The 5,494-nt window shown below is 43.7% G+C and overlaps 1 protein-coding gene across 1 annotated transcript in view; it reads left to right on the forward strand.

Annotated features, from left to right (window-relative positions):
- The first annotated feature begins 256 nt into the window (after window positions 1-256).
- EEF2K (eukaryotic elongation factor-2 kinase) overlaps window positions 257-5,494 on the forward strand; it is a 35,755-nt gene continuing 30,517 nt past the window's right edge. The window contains exon 1 of the mRNA XM_009319985.1: window positions 257-500. The gene's annotated coding sequence lies outside the window, so the exon portion shown is untranslated. The remainder of the gene's footprint in view (window positions 501-5,494) is intronic.

Consider the following 5,494-nt stretch of genomic DNA (forward strand, 5'->3'; position numbering starts at 1 on the left):
GACACCGGCGGGGGGTCGGGCCCGCGAAAGCTGTCGCCAGGCTGCTCGCGGGGCGGAGGGCGGCATGGGCGGTTTAAATTACAAAAAAGGGTGAACAACTTGGCGGTTAGAGCCTGTAAAAGGCCGGTGGCCAAGCCGTGAGCTTCTGCGGTGACCTAAAAATAACCTGATATTTTTGTATTGGGCAACACTCCCACATTTACGCCTGGAGATAATAGTTTCATCCATACATGTTTCCAGGATAGTGCAATTAATTTTAGGGCACGCCCAGTTTAAAAGTCCCGAAATCCTGTTTCTCACTGTAGAACAGCCCAAGAGGAGGACGGTGCTGGTGTGTGCGGAGTGGACGGCGGGGCAGGAGCTGCCTGCCTGTGGACCGCGGGCGGGTGAAGGGCTACCTGGGTACGCGGTGACAGCCTGTCATGGCCTCTAGGACTGTTGATGTTTGGATAATTTTTCAAATGCCTCAATATGCATAAAGCATGGGGTTGATTAACAAGGTGGAGTACTGAGCAAATGCTTACAAAAAGTCAGTGATAGTTAATTGTTCAGTGTATTTAAAGCCAATTGAAACAACGGAGCTATTAATGGCGATGGAAGGACATTTTAAAGTTCTCTTGAAAGTTCCTTTTCTGTCCTTTTTTACCCTTGTGTTTTGGCTACCGCTAACGTAGTATTTGTTTGCGTGTTTGGCAGAAGGGTGGACTTGACTCAGAAAGGTCATTTCTGTGCTTTACTGCTTGCAACTCTAAAAGCCATTTGCATGTTTGAAACCGCAATGTGTTTCCTTGCACAGGCTTTTGAGTCCCAAACGCTTCGTATTCTGAGCTGGCACAAACTCTCCCTTTCGCTTCATGAATTTTGCATCATTGCTCTCTAACACTCTCTGACTAATGCAATGCATTATCCCAGCTGTGCTTGCAGACAAACTGGATGTGATTTGTGCCACGGTGTTTGCAGTAGTGATGCACTGGAAGGAACCTGAAGTAAACACTTCTTGTTAGAAGATCTGTACTTGGTAAGAACAGGTTTGTCAAAGGTAGCCAGTGAGTTGAGACATTTCTGGGTTTTCTAATCTTGGTTTTTATCAAAGCTGTTACCTTGACTCACTAAAACTGTTTTTTTGCCGGTGCGTGGTGCAGATGAGACTAGACGTTTGCTTCACAAGGCTCGGTTGGGTGTTTGGAAAGTGCAGTAGTTCTGTAACATGCTACAGGATGTTAATGTAGCAGTGGGGTTGTTCTGGACTATGTTATGTAGCTTTGTGTCTGTAGTTCATAAAGATGATAACAATACGTTGTAAGGTGCACAGCCTGTATAGTTGCTTAGGTGAAATTTCAAATCTGTATTTTAAAAGAATGTTAATCTGAAAAAAGTGATTTCTCTCTTAAAAGAAAAAACTGCGTGTTACTGTTACAGGTATCCTGCTAGATGGCTTTAGCTGATGTGGTATTAAACCAAAAGGGATTTAGTATTGTACCAGGGAGAGGGAGATCATTCTTGCTTTAATGCTTCTTTGCAAGAGAAGGTGGGATGACTTCCTCTGTTCTAGGGCAGTTCCTGTTCCCCTGTCCTGTGCTAAAGTGGTGCAGAGGGCTGTGTCTGAGCTGAAACAGTCATAGAGAAGTAGCTGGAGATGCTCCAGTTGTCCATTCTTTTGCTGACTAGAGTAGAGCATTCCTATCACTCAGCTCTTTGGGATGAATTAAGGCAGGTTTCAATGCTGAGGCAGCTGTGGGGGTCTTGCTCAAGGTCTTGCCAAACCAGGAGTGTTTCATAACAACAGACACCCCACAAGAAACAAGTCATGTTTTACCAGCACTGTGATGTGAATTTTCCCCGCTGTTTATCTGTGTTTGCATATGCACTGTGCTTGGCAACACAGTGGATTGCCCTTGCAACTCACCTGCCCCTCCTGGTGTTGTGGCTCTTGGATATAAAAGCAAGAGAGAGAAAAATACTTCAGACAGGCATTGGAAAAGCCCAAAAAATAAGAGACTTGAGTAGATTTAATAACTGACTGTATTTTAGATTATCTTCATTTTGAATCACATAGTACAAGGTTGATTAAAAAAATGGAATACATTTTCAAAGTAGATTGGAGTGGGTAGTTTAAATTACAGGTTGTATGATAATGCAGGCGAGGTTCCGTGCAGCCTGACTCTCTTTGCTGCTTAGCCCTAGGAAGGCTTCTGTAATGGATGTTAAAGACTAAATGATGAAAACGTAGCAGCAATAGAAGCGGGGATTCCTAGATAGCATGGCTTTATGCCATGATGCAGAAGCACAGAATATAAGCCTTGGGATGGAGCTCAGGCTTTTTTATAGGGCTTTTGGTCAAATAAAATGTGAGGTTTAGAGCAGTGTTTGTGGAGTGTAAAGTTTGGTTATTGAATTCTGTTTTAAAGAGCATGTTATGTGAGGCTGTTTTTTAGTAAATACACTTCCAAAGTAAACACCACAAGTCCTTTACAAGAAGTACGGTTCCAAGAAAAACTGACAGAGTTTTATAAACACAATTACCTTTAAATACGAACTGATTTGTGTGATGATGTTCCATTTACAGAGCAAGTCACAGAAATCATGAATGTTTGCAATCACTGCTGCATAAACCTGCATTCCTGTTGCTGCTGCTGCTTGCACGGTCTCAGACCTGATGGATCTGCTGATGTGTAGTTGACTGCAATAATAGAAATGAGAGCAGGACAGCAGTTGTGGATAACGAGGCTAGTCCAGTGCTACAGTATATCCTGGAGTTAGTCCCGTACTTGAAGCATCATTTTACATCTGCTGTTTGTGTGTGCTGACAAGCAGTAGAGGTTAATGTTCTCAAATACTCGTTAGACCCTAGCAAGACGATTGCAGTAAAAATGGTAGTGGCAACTGAGGATACCTTCCCCTTCCAGTTATGTGCTACTGCCTCTTTCCAGAAATGATGGCTGTCACGTGGTCTTTGCTAGAAGAGCAGATTATATGAATGCTCCAAAGCTGCTTCGGTGCAAAGTCAGATGAGTTGGCTCAGACCTCCTTCAGCAGTGGTTCTGTAGCTGATGCTGCCTGATGCAGGTGGAGTTCTCGTGTTACCTGTGTTGCTAGCTGAGCTGTGGGAATGCTACCGCTGTCAGAAAGGCAGTAACCAACAACGTAATGCTGCTGGTGAAAGCTGCCATACATTAAGGCGCTGTTTCTGTGGTGACCATCTTCTCAGTAGCTAAGGTGTAAGGTCTGCAGCTATGAATACTGCTGTAGGAGTGTATTTATCTGGAACTATTTCATGGAGAAAGTAAGTTGAATATGCACAGAGCTGAAGAATAACAGTGAAGCAAAGCTGAAAACCTTGTTTTATAGTTGTCTTTTTAGGCTAGCTGGGTGAAAATCCCTTATTTAGCTGGTTGGGTGAGGTTCAGATGATACTTCCGTTGGATGGACGTTGGGAAGGAAGGGTGATACATAATATCGAGAACAAATTAAGTGCAATATTCTGTAAGCTCAAGTCCTTGTTTTCAGGGATCCAGGACCAAAGGGATTTTGAGCTGTATGTCATGTGCAACAAATCAAGATACGCTGCTTTGTGTAGTCTACTTCTGCCCTCTAATCAAGAACAAAACAGGCAGACCTGACCGTAATACCTTTACAGTACCCATCTGAAGAGCCAGCAAAATTCACTGCAGCAGGCTTGCCAGCAAATATTTGTTTAAAGTCAGCTAAATCTGTGACGATTTGGATGATTATTTTGCATTCATCTAACCCCTTCCTGTTTTTCATGCAGCAGAGCAATGTGAATAATCAAAGCTAAAATGAGGAGAAAATACTTCCATTAATTTGAGTGGGCCTGGAAGTTTGTGCTTGTGCTACTGGTTTCTGACTGCTTCGAAGAAAATACCCTTACGTGCTGATAGTGGTTTAAGAGTCATGGTGTGGTTTGTAAATCTGCTTTATTATTTTTAAGGAGAAAAATGTACAGTAAAATCAAGCAGTAGCCCAGTCCCTTGTGTGTCTGTCCCTTTCCAGCCATCCCCTGGGTGTGCCTACGCTGGCTTTTTGTTCTGATCAGAAAAGCGCTTCTGAAGCGACCCTCCTGATCATCTCAGCTCATTGCACTTTGATTCATGTTGAAAAGCAGTCTCAGAGCTTGCAAACTAAACTCCTTGTACATTAAATTTAACTGGAGAACATAGCACAGCCACTGGTGGTATCCACTCCCTGAGACCAGACTAGAGTTAGTCTGAAGTAAATCCCTGAGAGGCAGATGGTGAGAATGACGGATCCTCAATGCAACCATGCTGCCCTACAGACCAGCCCCCAGTTCACCACAGTACTTGTGGTGTGGAAGAAGCTGTGCTGTGTTGATGCCCACTGGGTTCTTGCCCAGGCATTAGATTCTCCTGGTGAGTTAATGAGTCAGGTTGTTCTTTGCTGCCAGCTTGGTTGTGATCAGATTCGCTGATTGACCTCAGCATTGAATAAAAATGCAACAGGAAACAGTGGAGTGACCTGGAGAGCTCCAAGCAGGGTACAGTCATAGCGGAATCAGTTGTATGTTGTTGTATTCTCTGTCCTGGTTTTGGCTGGGGTAGAGTTAGTTTTCTTCCTAGTGGCTGGTACAGTGCTGTGTTTTGGATTTAGGATGAGAATAATGTTGATAACACACCGATGTTTTAGTTGTTGCTAAGCAGTGCTTACACTAGTCGAGGACTTTTCAGCTTCCCATGCTCTACCGACTGAGAAGGCTGGAGGTGCACAGGAAGCTGGGAGGGGGCACAGCCAGGACAGCTGACCCCAACTGGCCAAAGGGACATTCCATACCATGGGACGTCATGCTCAGTGCATAAACTGGGGAAAGCTGGCTGGGGGGGCCACTGCTCAGGGACTGGCTGGGCATCGGTCAGCGGCTGGTGAGCAGTTGCATCGTGCATCACTTGCTTTGTATATTCTTTTATTATTGTTGTTATTATTATTACTATTTTATTATATTTCAATTATTAAACTGTCTTTATCTCAACCCACAAGTTTTCTCACTTTTACTCTTCTGATTCTCTCCCCCATCCCACCAGGACAGGGAGAGTGAGCGAGCGGCTGTGTGGTGCTCAGTTGCCGGCTGAGGTTAAACCATGACATCTCGATAGAAGAAACAATTAACAAAAGTGTGTGGCAGAAAGGTCATTTCACTTCAAGCTGTGTTCTCTTTAGTGTGGTCTGAGCTTTTGATGTGATTGCATATTAAAGTCATTACAGAAAGTCATTAAGTTTGGCAAAGACAGGTGTTAGAGACTTCAGGAAATGACTCTGAAACCTAGAGTTAGTGCAATTAATGAGAACAGAGTTTCAGAAAATGTCAACTAGCAGCAATTAGAAAAACATGTGAAGAGGGATGGATTATTGTTCTGTGAAGGTTTCTTTGCTCTTTGAAGCAGCTGGTATTAGATGAATCAGGGACCTGTTCCACTCTGGCTGTTCATACCTTCCTCAATAGTTAGAAACCTCCATAGACGTG

Source organism: Pygoscelis adeliae, unplaced genomic scaffold, assembly GCF_000699105.1.
Source record: "Pygoscelis adeliae isolate BGI_AS28 unplaced genomic scaffold, ASM69910v1 Scaffold242, whole genome shotgun sequence".
Lineage (NCBI taxonomy): Eukaryota > Metazoa > Chordata > Aves > Sphenisciformes > Spheniscidae > Pygoscelis > Pygoscelis adeliae.